The sequence below is a fragment of the Benincasa hispida genome, chromosome 9, assembly GCF_027475165.1.
Source record: "Benincasa hispida cultivar pf3 chromosome 9, pf3_genome.v1.1, whole genome shotgun sequence".
Lineage (NCBI taxonomy): Eukaryota > Viridiplantae > Streptophyta > Magnoliopsida > Cucurbitales > Cucurbitaceae > Benincasa > Benincasa hispida.
This window is the reverse complement of record NC_143486.1, coordinates 56,380,816-56,398,699: the sequence shown is the minus strand read 5'-3', so window position 1 is coordinate 56,398,699 and position 17,884 is coordinate 56,380,816. Positions and strand designations below refer to the sequence as shown.

The 17,884-nt window shown below is 37.7% G+C and overlaps 1 non-coding gene across 1 annotated transcript; it reads right to left on the bottom strand.

Annotated features, from left to right (window-relative positions):
- Nucleotides 1-1,607: 1,607 nt before the first annotated feature.
- On the bottom strand, nt 1,608-1,679 carry TRNAD-AUC (transfer RNA aspartic acid (anticodon AUC)). Its single transcript has one exon. It is a non-coding gene; the product is annotated as a tRNA-Asp (tRNA).
- Nucleotides 1,680-17,884: the final 16,205 nt, after the last annotated feature.

Sequence of the window (17,884 nt, the reverse complement as noted above, 5' to 3'; positions counted from 1 at the left end):
AGAGGGATGAACGCAAGGTTGGTGGATTGCAAGCATGAAAACATACCTCAGGAAAATCAAAAGATGATGTTGACATTTCACCTACCACGCCGTTAGCAGTAGAGATTCAGACTATCACGCCGCGAATGTCAGAATCAGAGAAGGTCCATTAATGCTATTGGTGATCAAGCTCTATAAATAGAGGCCGTTGAGCAGAATTTCAGATCATCCAAGGTTTTTCGCCTGAGGCTCCCTACTTTAGGGCGGATCCTTGTGATCCAGACCAAAGCGTGAGAAGATAGCTTGATAGTTCTTCATCTTTTTCATCCATTCCAAGTGACGACCGGAGCCTTCGCCGGAGTTAGAGCTCGAGAGAGTCTGCTCCACCGCCCATCCATGGCACCACTGGCAACCTTGACACACATCTGCTGGAAGCAAGACATTGCTTCTAGCTAGTCCTTCCATTTCTCTTCTTTCCTCGTATTGTATTACATTTTGGCTTAAGGAATTAATACATTTTGTAAGAAATACATTTCTATATTTTCCTTCGATTCCATCTCCATCTTCATTTACTTAGTATACTTTACTTTCATTGCATCACTGAGTAAGATTGCTAGAGTATCGCATACTTAATCATGTGGATTAGGGATATGAAACATGTAGCAAACCACCGAAAGGTGTGCGTAGCATGAGTCTTGTGAGAAAACCTTATTTGCTTAGTGTGAAGCTGTAGCAACGCTTGTCTATAGGCGGACGCAATGCTTGACTATGATTAACATCAACAGCAACTAACTACCCGGGAGGGTAAGTGGTTGGTCGCATTAAGCAATGTAAGCAAGTGTTCACTAGGAATAGGAATAATCTTACGTCAACTAGGTTTATGCGATTACCCTGTCTTATGAGCACATCATTCATCATTTAGAAATACTTAGGAGAGTAGTCTCAAAACCAAATCTAAGTCTCGGAAGAGCGCATTGGATCGCATAAGCAAGATGCTACTACACAGTGCATGCACCTTTTGAGTAGGTTATGGTGGTATGTGGTCATCTCGCTTATGTGTGAGAGCACGTGAGCAGATTATGGAGGCTTAGAAATAGACTTCTCGACACTATTGCATATACATCGTCCTAGAATTAGACAAAAGTGTGTGTAGCATAATCGCATAGTTTGCGTTGGTTGGGGTTGCCCTTGCGGTTAAGCTTAGTGTTGCAGTGAAGACATCCTTGCCTTTTCAACTATTTTTCCATGTATTTTACTACGCGTCAACCGTTGCCGTGTCTCTACCTCTCATTCATATTCCCATCACTTAATCTGTTAGTTAGGAGTAGGAGTAGTTCATAGCTTATAACCCCCATCATTCTTTTACTTATCCGCCGGAAACACATCACCGCATACCCTTAGCTACAAGTCCCTGAGTTCGACCTTGGATCACCCGAGAAACTTGCATTCTTGTTATACTTGGCGAGAGCGCAAGAAAACTTGTGACAGGAATGTATGGTCATTGCATATGAGATCAACACATACATTTCATTCCAACGCATGACCACCGACGTATGAGAACCAACGTATAACCTTAGATATGCATCGCATAATTGCGTTCGCATTAATTTTACGCATCAAGTTTTTGGCGCCGTTGCCGGGGATCGAACCCGGGTCTCCCGCGTGATAGGCGAGAATACTTACCACTATATTACAACAACTATTTAGAATTATGAGGGCTGTTAAGTATGAGGGCTTTGAATTGTTTTGAACGAACACATTCTTAAAAGCTAAACGCAAAGTTGTAGGGAATGAGTAAAAATTTTTTGAGCAGAGGCTTACCGGATTTAATCTTAGAAAAGATCTATTTAGAGAAGCAGACAAAGTGGAGGCAAGAGTTGTGACTATGGTTAGAGGTATGAGTAAATTATATTCTGAGAGGCTGGTCATCGCAAAGGAAAGCCAGAGGGTGAGTTGAGAATTTCTTGAGTATAACGTATGCTTGAGGACAAGCATGATTCTAAGTTTGGGGGTGTGATGACGGGCAGAAATGCACGTCATTATAGGACTTTTATTTAGAATTATGAGGGTTGTTAAGTAAAATATGCGGCGAAGATGTTAGGAATTCATGAGAAAATGAGTTTACATCAATCGGCATTAAGAATCACGGCTAACCCACTATTATGTGTTATTATGCATTCAATTGTCTATCTTTGAAGCTAATGCAGGAAGTGGACGCATACGCGGAAGATGGGCTATCACAAAGACGACCACATGCGGGGAATCTCTCCATCACAAAGGCGAACGCATACGTTCGACGCATGGATGTTGCAGCCATCAACTGCATGCGTCCATCGCATAGAAGTTGCGACCGTCAAGCGAATGTAGTCATCACAGAGAAATTGCGGCCGTCGAGCGAATGCAGGCTCTGGCTGAGCCTACCGAGACGGACCCAACACATGCTGTTTGAAGGCCTGTCGACTACATAATGATAACCATAATAGAGGGATGAACGCAAGGTTGGTGGAATGCAAGCATGAAAACATACCTCAGGAAAATCAAAATATGTTGTTGACATTTCACCTACCATGCCGTTAGCAGTAGAGATTCAGAAAAGGACCATCGTGTCGCGAATGTCAGAAAGAGCATGTCCATTAATGCTATCGGCGATCAAGCTCTATAAATAGAGGCCGTTGAGCATAATTTCAGATCATCCAAGGTTTTTCGCTTGAGGCTCCTTGCCTTAGGGCGGATCCTTGTGATCCAGACCAAAGCGTGAAAAGATAGCTTGAGAGTTCTTCATCTTCTTCATCCATTCCGAGTGACAACCGGAGCCTTTGTCGGAGTTAAAGATCGAGAGAGTCTGCTCGACCGCCCATCCATGGCACCACCGGCAGCCTTGACATGCATCTGCTGGAAGCAAGACATTGCTTCCAACTGGTCCTTCCATTTCTCTTCTTTCTTTGTATTGTATTACATTTTGTCTTAAGGAATTAATACATTTTGTGAGAAAAACATTTCTATATTTTCCTTCGACTCCATCTCCATCTTCATTTACTTAGCATCCTCAACTTTCATTGCATCACTTAGTGAGTTTGTTAGAGTATCACATACTTAATCATGTAGATTAGGGATATGAAGCATGTAGCAAACCACCGGGAGGCGTGCGTTGCGCGAGTGTTGTGAGAAAACCTTATTTGCTTAGTGTGAAGCTGTAGCAACGCTTGTCTATAACCAGACGCAATGTTTATGAGTAAAATCAGCAGCAACTAACTGCTCGGGAGGGTAAGTGGTTGGTTGCATTAAGCAATGTAAGCAAGTGTTCACTAGGAATAGGAATAATCTTACGTCAGCCAGGCTTATGCAATTACCTTGTCTTATGTATGCATCCCTGACCCTTTTAGAGCTACTCGAGAGAGAGTCTAAAGAAAGAACCTAAGACTTGAGAGAGCTAGGTTAGAATTGAGGCTTGAGAGAGCTAGATAAGATCGCATAAGCAAGAATGGAGACTTAGGAATAAGTTTCATTTGCTATTACACATCACGTTCGTTTGCGTTGGCTGTGTATAGCATGATTGCATAGGTTTGCATTGGCTGGGGTTACCTTTGCGGTCAAGCTTAGGGTTGCGATGAAGACATCTTCACCATTTTATCTATTTTTCCATGCATTTTACTACGCGTCAACAGTTGCCGTGTCTCTATCTTTCAGCCATATTCTCACCGCTTAATCTGTTAGTTAGGAGTAGGAGTAGTTCATAGCTATAACCCCCATTATTCTTTTATTTATCTGCCACAAACACATTACCGCATTCCTTTTAGCTATAAGTCCCTGAGTTCAACCTCAAATCACCCGAGAAACTTGCGTCCCCGTTATACTTGGCGAGAGCGCAAGAAAACTTGTGACAGGAACACATGGTCATTGCATATAAGATCAACGCATACATTCTATCCCAACGCATGACCACCGACGTATGAGAACCAACACAAAACTTAAGACATGCATGACGCATATTGCGTTCTCCTAATATTAGGCATAAAAAAGCCTATTGTATACTAAAATGTTTACAATAATTCTCTTGGCTAAAGTGTTTGAAAATTACCTAGTAGGACTAGGAATACCAGATAACCTAGGGCAAGTGGGAGAAATATCGAGTATAGAGATACCGAATGGTAAAAAAAATGGGTATGGGTTACCCTAGTTTATTGTATTTCTCTATAAAACTCAGAAACTCAGTCTTATATATCGGATGTATAAGTTACCACTGGAGTTTTGGTCCAAGTGGGAGTTTTTTTGGTTTTATGTCCTAAAACTCGTGGTATGTAAACAATGGAGCTAATTCTGAAAATTCAATAAAGGTGTTATTGCATAGATCTATTGCTTGAAGAAATCCAATAAACCTAAAAGTCCCTTGACTATTGGATGAGTACTTGAACTTTATGTGGAGATATAAAGGTGGATCAGTTTCGAGTAAATAGTCAAAATAATCTATAGTACATGGATAAGGGTGGGTATCTTATTCTGGTAACACTATTAGATGCGGCCTGCTCTGTAGTTGTTACAAGGAGTTGTAAAGTGCTACAAACGAAGTGATCCTAATTTGTTCATATTGAACATGACGAGTGGGGGTGTCCTTGTGCAAACGAGTTTGTACAAGATCGAACTATGAAATGAGTCACTCTTACTTTATAACGTTGTTTACTGTTTAAGACTGAATATTTCAAAGCGATGACCTAGGTAACTTAACCTTAATCCTGAGCTAACTATGAACTCCTGTTTATCTGGGATTGCCCTTAGATTTGTATAGGTGAGGGTTGGCTCAACAACGCCGACTCAATAAGACTGCCATTTCAGGGGTAAGACTGGATAGATAGCTGGGGACATAGGGTGCAAGAGGGAATTCACTCCTACTCACTTTAGGGATAGTAGAGAGGTTGTTCCCTTAAGTGTTGATTCTGGGGCTTGAACAAGGGATCCCGCCCTCTCATTTGGCATGAGAGAGACTCGGTTTTGTGATTGGATCACAAAATAATTGTTCATTAGGGGATCAGTGGGGACTTAAGGAACAAGAGATAATTTAGGGGGTAAAATAGAGATTTGACCCAACCGTTATTAGGAACAACTTGTGAAAGGTTAACCTACTAATCATTGTTATATCGAGTGGATATAATATATCTACAATGAGGGGAATTCAACTATGGGCTTTAGTGGAGTGACCCATTAGTTAACGAATGGAGGTTAGATTGGTCTAATGAGTTTAGCCGATTAATCTCGGATCGTTAGAGCCCATGATCTGTAGGTTTATGAGGTCCCCCTACTAGCTCGAAAATGGATTAGTTCTAGAGTAGCGTGATAAGTTAATTTGAAACGTTCAAATTAGAATCAAACGGAATTAGAGAAAATATATTTAAATATATGAAGATGAATTTGTGTAAAAATTAATTTAATATTGGATATTAAATTAATTAGAATTATTTAAATTGTTTAAATAATTATTTATTAATTTTATTAAAAAATTAATTTGTAAAATTAATAAATTTTGATTTTAGAAATAAAATATGATTTTAAAATCAAAATGAATTTTGAAAATTAAAAATTACACAAAACTTGAAAATGGGTTTTTCAATTTTCATCTTCAAGTAGCTACAAGGAACCCACCTTCTCCTTTGGTTTACTCCAAGCATGAGCTGCATCCCATATAGCACATCTCTTTTCATGATAGTTTGCAACATATTGAAGAGATTGGAGTGATGAAAAGAATGTGGAACAGACTGAATTTTTGCTGAAAAATTCGGATGAAGAAGGTGTTCTTCAATGGGTTCTGTTCAGTGAGCTTTCTCCATATTCCCTTTGATTCCAGCTTATTTTGAGTCCCATAACTCAATCTAGAGTACCAAGAGGATAGTAGGGAATATCTTGTGGTGGTCTACACAAGAATTCGAAGGCTTTTGCAGCTGAAAATGGAGATTTCGTTTGTTCGGCCAAGGTATGTTCATGAAACCCATAATACTTTGTTTTAAAACCCATATTACTCTGTTTTAGCTTGTTTCTTTTCAACCAAAATTAATGAATTAGAATTCTTATGGATCCTGATTTCTTCTGCTACGTGATGGTGGCGATCCAATAGTTCTGCTCATCAACCCTCATAATTCTAAGTAAAAGACTGCAATAGCTTGTATTTGTACAAGCTATCAACCAACATACTTCTTACTACACAAAGATATTTTCAATCGACGAGGGGTAATGGATGTAAAATTCTTTTGCTTTATTGTCGTAAGTTTATGTTGCTTATGACCCTAGGTTGTCACATGCAAAGAAACCCCATTATAAGGGTATGACTGGTAACTACCGGGGATGAGGTAGCTCACATGCACCGTATAATTCGTGCCCTTGAAGTACGTGTTCTCCCACCGTTTCTTGTTTATGAAGGTGACAATTGTCATGCTGAGGGTGATGTTGGCCACGATCATGGTGATGCTGGCCATGATCATAGTGATGCTGCCAATGATCATGTTGACGAGGGTGGGAGCTGTCACGACGAGGGTGACGACGAGGGTAATCATGACATCCATAGTGAAGGTGATCATGGACAGCATGACCCCCATAAGCAGAACTGGGTGATGATGAGGGTGAAATGCCCTAGCCCACTTTTCAAATCTAATTTACTCCAAGTATTGAGCCACTCCTCTATTGGGATAATTTTGGTCTAATGTACTTTAAAAGTAGTTTCACGGGGTGATTTTGCAGCTAGGAAAAAAAATCAAGGAGGGAAGTTTTTTTTCCTGAAATCCTCGAGTGGGTTTAAACTTATATGATGAGTGTAGAAACAATGGAAGACAGAAGAAAATACCTTACTGATTTCCTTGCCAATGCTTGCTTGACGAATAATGACAAGTTCAGATATAGCCTCAACTTCCTCCTTAACCTGCTAAAAAAACCATTTCCATGCTTCTTCCACTTCACCATCCACAATGGCAAATGCAACTGGATATATTTGACTGTTCCCATCCACCGAATTCGCGTTTAACATGACACTTTTAAACTTACCCCGTAAGTGTGTCCCGTCAACAGCCAGAACATGCCTTATGTAGTTCAAGAAGTCATGTACTAACGAACCCAAAGCCATGAAGACGTACTTAAAGTACCTATCATTCTGAAGCTTTAATTTGTAAACAGTGTCGGGGTTTGTTATCTTTAAAGCTTCTCCATAAGCATGTAACTGGCCAAAAGACTCCTCCGGCCTACTAGACCACCAAGCTTTTTAACTAATATTGACACCATATCCCTTTCGCATATCCTGTATGATGTCCTTTGGACTATATGTCCTACTAACGTTCGTGAACATGGACATAATCAGATGACCAACTAACTTGCTTCTACCTTGATGGTGATCATGATCCATTAATTGCTGTGAGCATGTAACATCTTGATACCTTGTTATTTTGAACAACTCTAAATCCTTAAGCTTTCGAGCCCGAATCCTCCAATGACAGGCATTATGTTTACACTTAACAACCAGTAGTGATTTCATGGATTTGTTAACTCTATGTTCAAGATTTCGACGTATGGTGAAGAGGGACAATGTGAATGAAAGTTCTTCCTTTGAGAGATATATCTGCCCTACCTTAATATCAATGTCCTCGCTCTCTAACATCTAACCTGACACAATCATTTCCACTTTAGGACATGAAGTTGAAAGTTCCGCATGAGTATTTCCCACGTACAGGTTGGTATCTTCCTATTGACGGTTAGCACATTCACCCTCCATTCGAACATCCCTATCATCCTCTTTAGTCAGATCATCAGATTCATAAGACTCATTAGACTCATCATCCAATTCCTCTTGTAATTCTTTTAGACTCATCATCAGGAACAAATATCTGTTACCACATATTGATGATCTCTTCGATCAGTTTAAGGGAGTTGCGGTATTTTCGAAGGTAGATCTAAGATCGGGGTACCATCAGCTGAAGGTGAAAGAGACGGATGCCCCTAAGATTGCATTCAGAACCCGATACGAACACTTTGAGTTTTTGGTGATGCCTTTTGGCTTAACAAATGCTCCGGCTGTGTTTATGGATTTGATGAATAGGATATTCCACGCTTATCTCGACCAGTTTGTCATAGTCTTTATTGATGATATTCTGGTATATTCAGGTAACAAGGAGAAGCATGCTAACCATATGAGAATAGTATTACGGGCATTGCGAGAAAAGCAGTTGTACGCCAAGTTCAACAAATGTGACTTCTGGCTAGATCAGGTACTAGTTTTAGGGCATGTAGTTTCTGCAGCTGAAGTTAGTGTAGACCCTCAAAGATGGAAGTAGTAGCAAAATAAGAATGACCAACAAATGTGTTTGAGTTACGTAGCTTCTTGAGCATGGCAGGTTACTATAGGCGCTTTGTGGAGGGTTTCCCGAAGATAGCCCTCCCACTAACGAATCTGATCGGGAAGGATGTCAAGTTTGATTGGACTTTGGATCGTGAATGGAGTTTCCAGGATTTGAAGTAAAGGCTAGTTACAACGCCCATACTTACGTTACCCACTCCAGGCACGAAATTTGTAATTTACTGTGATGTGTCCTCGCAGGGACTAGGTTGTTTGTTGATGCAAAAAGGAAAGGTGGTAGCCTAGCTAAAGAAGCATGAAGGTACCTATCCCACTCATGAGTTGGAGTTAGCAGAAATTGTCTTAGCCTTAAAGATCTGGAGACATTATTTGTTCAGGGAGCATTGCCATATTTTCACTGATCATAAGAGTTTGAAGTACATTTTTTAGTAGAAAGAGCCAAACTTGTGGCAAAGAAGATGGATCAAACTGATCAAAGACTATGACTGTTCGATTGAGTATCACCCTGGTAAGGCCAATATAGTGGCGGATGCCTTAAGCAGGAAGTCGACTAGGTCTAAAGCTACTGTTTGTTCAATAAGGGGGATGTTGATCCAAGAATTCAGGAATTCCAGAGCGACTTTAGTAGTAGAACAAACAGGTGGATTGTTAGCCTTATTCCAGGTACAACCCACCCTAATGGATGAAATTGTATGTGAACAGTTGAAGGATCTTAACCTCTAGAAGATGGCAAAGGAGGAAAGTAAGGGACTAAGAACCGATGTCCAAGTAAGAGCAGATGGTGCCTTATCGAAGAAAGGTAGATTGTGTATGCCGAATGTGTTACAGCTTAAGTAGGCCATACTAGAGGAGGCACACAGTTCAGCTTATGCCATGCATCCGGGAAGCACCAAAATGTATAGGACCTTAAGGAGATTTTATTGGTGGCATGGAATGAAGAAAGAAATGGCCTAATATGTAGACCGATGTCTAATTTGTCAACAGGTTAAACCCGAGAGACAGAGACCCACAAGATTACTCAACTCGCTCCCAATACCCGAGTGGAAGTGGGATCATGTAATGATGAATTTCTTGTTTGGATTGCCTAGTACGCCTTTGGGGCATGATGGAATCTGGGTAATAATTGACAGGCTAACTAAGACGGCCAAGTTTATATCAGTAAGAGTTACCTTTACCTTAGACCAGTTGGCTAAGATGTATGTGGACAAGATAGTCAGCCAATTCGGAGCTCCAGTATTGATAGTATCAAATTAGGATCCAAGGTTTACCTCGAAGTTTTGGCCCAGTTTGTAGAAGGCTTTGGATACCAAGCTACATTTTTGCTCGGCTTGTCGTCTACAGATGGATGGTCAGTCAGAGCAGATAATATAGACACTGGAAGACATGCTGAGAACATGTGTTCTGTAGTTTAAAGGAAGTTGGGATGCACAACCACCATTGGTCGAGTTTGCGTATAACAAGCAACAGTTATTACTCGAGCATAGGCATGGCCCCGTACGAAGCATTGTATGGCAGACCATGCAGGACCCTAGTATGTTGGAATGAAGTTGGGGAACGAAAACTTTTGGGTCCAAAATTAGTGCAACAAACAACAGATACTGTGAAGTTTATCAGGGAAAACTTGAAGACAGCTCGAGACAGGCAAAAGACTTATCCTGATAAGCAGAGGAGAGATTAGAAATTGAAGCTGAAGACCAAGTATTCCTTTGATTATCCCCATGGAAAGGAGTACACAAGTTTGGAAGAAAAGGGAACTGAGTCCCCACTACATTGGACCTTATGAGATTATAGAACGAGTTGGCCCGACAACGTATAAGTTACAGTTACCTCTGGAACTAACACGTATTCACAACGTGTTCCATGTATCGATGTTGAGGAAGTATGTACCTGATTCTACACATGTACTTGTAGAACAACCGATCAGCTCAAGGAATATTTGTCATATGAAGAAGATTCGATTCAGATCTTATACAGGAAAGAACAGGTGCTCAGGAACAAAACTATACCTTTAATGAAGATATTGTGGAACAACCATGGATTTGAAGAAGCGACATGGGAATCCACTGATTTATACAGGTAAATTTCAAGGACAAAATTTCTTTTAAGGGGTGATAGGTTGTAAAACCCGCACCTTACTTTCCCTTTTTAATTATGTTTATTGTTTGAGTTAAGCAAAGTGATGGGATTAAATATTCAAGTTAGATTGGATTTGTACGTTTTGAGGTAAAGGATAAATTTGACGAAGGAAAATGTTTAAGTATGAAAACTTAGCTCTCGGATACTTATTACTCTAGCTTTACAAAAAGAATTTATGGCTAAGTGTTGGTCATGATGAGGGGTGACTGAGCATTGAGTGAGAATAAGGCAGGTGATGTGAATTTAACCATTGAACCATTGCATGTACCTAAAGGACCAATTACAAGAAGCAAGGCAAAGAAGATTCAAGAGACATTCACACTACATCTTCAAAAACTAGAAAATTCACAAGAACCGACAAATAATTTCGAGACCAAAGTTTTATATAATGTTAGCTCAATGATTCAAGAAGAGAATGACATAAAGATGGCACAGGAAAAGTCCTATAGTTTGGAAGATGACAATGTAGTCGAAAAAAGCATGCAGATTTTGTGAAGAAAATGTTGTCAAGTGTGCATTACATGAGGAAATGTGATGTCAAACCTTGTCAAACGTGCATATCTACTTTGCCGCCTTCTAGAGGAGATATTTAAGGAAATTTGAAGACTTTCTACATTCCTAGTTTTTCATTTGACTTATAATTTAGTATACAATTAAGTTTTAAGTTTCTAGGTGTCATTTACTACAATTTGCAATTAATTGTATTTGAATGACTTTTGAGTTTCTTGGTCTATCCACGATCATTTGGCCTATAAAATGGCTTGTAATGTTCTTCAAAACTCAGATTATCATAGTAAAAAGCTTTGCTTATTCAACCTTTGGTGCTGTCTTTTTTTCAAATCTTGCTTTAGATTTGATATTTAAATCAATTCATTAGATTAGTCTTGATCAAGCTAATTTTGGAGTGAGTTGTCTTAGGATCTAAGAGTGACCATCATAGATTCTAAGTTCGATCTAAGTTAGCTTTCTTTTTGAGTGTTTGTAAGGATCCTAGAAGGACCTCTTACTTTGCATCCAACAAGCATCGCGGGCGCTTATCAGCAGGCATCGAGTAAATGCTACCGAGCGTCGAGTATAAGCGGTCGAGAAAGGGTCGAGCCTCAGTATAAGTGATCGAGGAAGGGTCGAGCGTCAAATATAGGTGATCGAGGAAGGGTCGAGCATCAAGTGTAAGTGAGGAAGGGTCGCACATTGAGTACAAATGATTGAGTAAGAAGCATGCATTGAGTGAGCCATCCAGCACCAAGTATCCCATCGAGTATTGAGTCCTTCCCATCAAGTATTCAATAGAGAGCCATCGAATTTTTCCAGTGAGGATTGAGTTGTCTCAAAATGCTCATTTTTAAACTTCTCTTTTAGTTTTAAACCACAAGGAGTTTTATGCTAAAACTTTGAGGTAACATTGTTAAAAAAATTCTAAACATGTTTAGAAAAGGAACTTTCTTAAAATGAGTTCTACTTTTCAAGTCATTGATGTTAGAAGTTGAATCTGGAAAATTTTGGATGAACAGGCAACCTCTTGTTAAGTATGAGCTTGGTTAAAAGAATAGTCTCAAAAGGGAGACCAAAGTGACAACTAAACTCTTATTCTTTTATGTGTAGGAGCTACGTCCATTGGAGAAACCTACAAAGCTTAGGAAAAATCAAGCCTAAAGATCCGTGAGTGACTAGATGTTTTCAAAATATGTATCTATAGGAACATGCAATCCAAATAAATTTCATGCTAGCCTTCATGGGTTTTCCAAGCAACTAAAGTTTATACTTATGTTTTAAAGGGTTCATGGTATTTCTTAAGCATGATGTTTCAAGTTATTTAAATGAGTTTTACTAATCCTAATGCATGTTGAGATTGAAGAAAGAGTATTACAAACTGCATGTTTATAGTTGTGAAGCATGCATGTTGAATTGTAATAATGCTCTTATAAGCTAGGCAAGTGTTGTGCCTAAAGCTTAGGATGCTAAATTTTCTATGAATGTTATGTTTCTAATAAACTGGATACCGAAGGTATAGAATGTATCCGAGGAAGTACCTAAGGTGTTGACGGTACTTAGTATACTCCACGTGCACGTAGGTAGTTCTTTATGAGAAGTCAAAGTATGGGTCTTCTGGCTACAATCTTTATAATGGGACTAAAGTATGGGTCTCACGGCCATGAATGGACGTTGAGATCTTGAGCTATGAATGCTCGTTCTCAACTAAGGTTTGACAGTATGATTGATTATGATGCTATGATTAATATATGATACTATGTAAGTTGCTTGAGAATATTTCTAGCATGTTTATTTATTTACAGTAATGCAAACGAAAGGCTTGAGAAGAACTGTATTACTATGAGTCACTCACTGGGCAACCAACTCAAAGCTTGGTTATCGAAGCTTGCTACTCAAAGCTCAGTTATCGAAGGAAGAAGCTTAGGTTAAGCTTGTTTGATGTACACATATTTTAGAGGAGTCTGGGACTTGTGAAAGTTATTTTGCGACCCATGTTCATTCTTATGCTTTTTGTTGGACATATGTTTGTTGTTTTGGAATTGTAATTAAGTTTTTATGCTGGTTAAGTCATGATTGATTTATTGCCAAGTCATTTTTGTATATTGAGGTCTAAAGTATGTTTCACTTAAGTTAGGCAGTAAGTGCTGACAAGTAGATCAGTAACTACTGCTGTCATGTCCCCTTTCGATTTTAGAGGGTAAACTGGGAGGGTCACACGTGGTGCAAATCTATTTTCAAAACTTAATCTTAAAAGCGGTTACCATCAAATTCGAATGCATGTGAGAGATGAGTGGAAAACGGATTTCAAACAAAATTTGATCTTCATGAGTGGCTTGTTATGCCATTTGGTCTTACTAATGCACCAAGTACTTTTATGAGGCTAATGAATCATGTTTTGAGAGAATACATTGGAAAATTTGTTGTTGTATACTTTGATGATATTCTTGTTTACTCTAGAAATTTGAATGAACATATTTTGCATGTCAAGACAATTTTGCTTAAATTTAGAGAATAAAAGCTTTATGCCAACTTCAAAAAGTGTAGTTTTTTATATACCAAGTCAATTTCTTAGGATTCATTATTGAAAAGGATGGGGTAAAAGTTGATGAAGAAAAAGTCAAGACTATTTGAGAGTGGTCAACACCCACCAATGCAACCGAGGTGAGATCTTTTTATAGTTTGGCTTGTTTTTATAGGAGGTTTATTAAGGATTTTAGTAGCATAGCCTCACCATTGAAAGAACTCGTTAAAAAGAATATGAAATTTGAATGGAAAGAAAAGCAAGAAAATGCATTAAATGAATTGAAAGATAAATTAACAAATGCACCTTGTCTTGCTTTGCCTAACTTTGACAAATCTTTTTAGATTGAACATGATGTAAGTGGGATAGGGATTGGAGCTGTTTTTATACAAGAAAAGAGACAAATCATGTTCTTTAGTGATAAGCTAAATGGAGCACAACTTAGCTACCAAACATATGACAAGGAATTACATGCACTTGTAAGGGCTTTGCAAGTTTGGCAACATTACTTGTGGCCAAAAGAGCTTGTCTGATAGGCCTACAAGGAAGAATAAAGGAATTAAAGGAGCGTCAGCGGTTGATTTGGTTATAGAGGTTAAGGACCACAACTTAATTTACTTGCAATTCTGTTAGGAAGTTGAGCGTTTAAAAGAAGAAAGAAATAGAAAGGAGTGCACAAGAGTTTGCATATCTAGAGTGGAGAAGGTGAGCTATCGAAAGTGGAAGTTCGTGTGTTACTATCATGTAGCCTCTATTGTAGTGTGTCGTTCATCGTTTACCTTTTCTTCTAAGCGATCGGGTAGCAGAGCTCAGCAATCATATAATAATTGGTAGGTGATCGTGTAGTAACCGGTAAGTGATCGTGTAAATCCTTGTAAGTGATCATGTAGTAGTGTGTAAGTGATCGCGGAGTATTTTGTAGTCGATCGTCTAATATTACCTAGCGATCGTGTAGAGTTTGTAAATGATCGTTTAGGGTTTGGTAAGCGATCGAGTAACAATTGTAAGCGATCGTCTAGTCTTTGTTTGACTCTTGTCATTTAATGAAGAATTCATTCATCGTTTAGCTGTTGTTTCAACCCGTTACGTTAATAAAGTCTTTTTAAGGATCAGAGTCCTAACATTGTCATCCACATGGATCATGAAAGCTTGAAGCACCTCAAAAGCCAAACATAGTTGAACAAGAGGCATGGTAAATGGGTAGAGTTCATTGAGAGATTTCCATATGTCATTCATTACAAGAAAGATAAGGATAATGTAGTGGTTGATGCATTATCAAGAAGGTATGCAATGTTTTCTTCTCTTAATGCAAAAATTATTGGTTTTAAACACATGATTGATTTATACAAAGTTGAGAAATCTAAATTTCAAGATGTGTATATGCAATGTTTAGAAGGGAAAAACGTGCATGATTATATTATGTTTGATGAAATGCTTATTAGGAAAGGTAATCTTTGTATTCCTAAGTGTTCCACTCGAGAGTTACTTATGAAGGAGGCTCATGGGGGAGGACTAAGGGGCATTTTGGGGAATTTAAAACATATAGTATGTTGGCTGAACATTTTTATTGGTTGAAAATGAGAAAGGATGTGAATAAAGTGTGCAAGCAATGTTTCAAATGTAAGGAGGCTAAGTCTGAGACACAACCACATGGTCTTTACACACCTTTGGATGTTTTTGGTGAAGTTTGGGTTGACATTAGCATGGATTTTGTTTTAGGACTACCAAAGACTTAAGACATCATGATAACATTTTTGTGGTAGTTGACAGATTTAGTAAAATGACACATTTCATTACATGTAATAAAATTGATGATGTTACTAACATAGCTAATCTTTTCTTTAGGGAAGTGGTAAGATTGGATGAAATTCCTAAAACCATTGTTAGTGATAGAGTTGCAATTTTTTAAGTTATTTTTGGAAAGTTTGTAGGGTAAAATGGGAACTAAGCTTTTGTTTACAACAACTTGTCACCCATAAATCGATGGGCACATTGAGGTGGTATTCTACGTTTTGTAGAGTTTGCTTACAATAGAACAATACGTAGCACCACTCATTGTTCACCTTTTGAGGTTGTGTATGGCTTTAATCTATTAACTCCCTTAGATATGTCACCTTTTCCACCTAATATGTTTACTAGTGATCTAGCTATTTCAAGGGCAGAATACATCAAAGATTTGCATAAAGAAGTCAAAGAAAGGATCGAAAAGAAGAATCAAAAGCTTGTTCATAGCAAGAACCAAGGGAGAAAGAAAATTATCTTTAAACTTGGTGATTGGGTTTGGGTTCATCTACAAAAGGAAAGGTTTTCAGATCAAAATGTGTCTAAATTTCAACCAAGAGGAGATAATCCATTTCAAGTGATAGAGTGAATCAATGACAATGCCTACAAACTAGATCTTCGAGGTGAGTACAATATAAGTTCTGCTTTTAATGTGGCTTATTTGACTCCTTTTGAGGTAGAGAATGAAGAACTTGATTTGAGGAAAAATCCTTTTAAAGAAAGGGGAGATGATGTGAATTCAACTATTGAACCATTGCATGTACCTAAAGAACCAATTACAAGAAGCAAGACAAAAAAGATTCAAGAGGCATTCACACTTCATCTTCCAAAACTATCAAATTTTTAAGAACCAACAAATAATTTTGAGGCCAAAATTTTATATAATGTTAGTTTAATGAGTAATGAAGAGAATTACATGAAGATAACATGGGAATAGTCCTATAGTTTGGAAGATGGCATGGTGGTAAAAAAAAAAGTGTGCAGGTTTTGTGAAGAAAATGTTAAGTGTGCACTGCATGAGAATACGTGATGTCAAATATTGTCAAATGTGGACATCTATTTGCCGCTTTCTAGAGGAGATATTTAAGACAATTTGAACACTTTCTATATTTTAGTTTTTGACTTATAATTTAGTACACAATTAAGTTTCAAGTTCCTAGATATTATTTTCTACAATTTACAATTAATTGTATTTGGATAACTTTGAGTTTCTTGGTCCATCCACGACCATTTGGCCTATAAAATGACTCGTAATGCTCTTGAAAACTCATATTATCAATATTCAAAAGCTTGTGTTTATTCAACCATTTGATGTTGTCTTTTCTTTCAAATCTTGCTTTACATTTGATGTTTAAATCAATTTATTGGATTAGTCTTGATCAAGCTAATTCTGGAGTGAGTTGTCTAAGGATCTAAGAGTGACAATCAGAGACTCTAAGTTTGATCTAAGTTAGCTCTCATTGTGAATGTTTGCAAGGATCCTAGAAGAACCTCTAGCTTTACATCCAACAAGCATCGCAAGTGCTTATCAATATAAATTTTGAGAGGATTGAGTGAAATTCAGATAGTAAGAAGAACAACTTCTTCTTTTGTTCTTCATAATATAGAACACTTATGTATTTTTCATGAGGAGGGAGATAACTCTCCTCCCATTAACTCATGTTAAGTCCCCTGTAATTGTAGAGGAGTTAATTTTTAATTAAACTAAATCATATTTAATTTAATTAAACTAAATAAATATTAATTAATCTAATTAATTAATTAATATTAATTAAATATTATATATTTAACTAAAATAGCATTTGAACCATATTCGAATTATTTTCCTATCATATATTATAGTTTTACACTACTACAAAAACCACATTATTTATTTTCTATTTTTTATTCCATTTTTACTTAACGCTTTATAAATGTCATGTAATTTTTGGTTTAAAGAAGATGTTTTGTTTGTCTCATGGTAGTCTGCTCCAATTTCCTTATGAAACTTTGTTTTAGGGTTTCATTTAAAAAAGAAAACAGAGGTTGACAGAAATTTTCGATTTTTTTTTCATTTTGTTTTTACTTGACGCTTTATAAACATCAAATAATTTGTGATTTATTTGTTTTAGGGTTTCATTTGAAAAAAAGTAGAGGTTGGTAGAAATTGTTGAATTTTTTTCATCCATTATCACTTGACATTTTATAAACGTCAAATAATTTGTGGTTTATTTGTTTTAGGGTTTCAAAATATTTAAAGAGATGAAAAATTGGGGGAGGTGCCCCAAACCCCAACTCACCCTAAATCCTTCACATCAGTGGTTCCTCTTCACACCGTCGATGGTTCTTTTATGCTGCTGGTTCCAGTTTACGTCGTCGATTCCTTATGTCGCCGCGGCTAGTTCCTTCATGTCGTTGGTTTTTTCTTCTTCTCTATGAAGGAAGACTATGCTATTATGCTCTAGGATTCTTTCGGTTTTCTTAATTCTTGGTTGCAAACTTTTACTATTTTTATTTTCCTTGTAATGTTTATCCACTTTCAATTCGATTCTTACATCATTCATTCGTAGTCCAACACCCAATGTACCATGAGCATTATTGAATGTTTTTGCTTCTGTGTATGCAAGATGAAATCCTTAGTAGTTGCTCAATTTTTATCGCCTTGATCT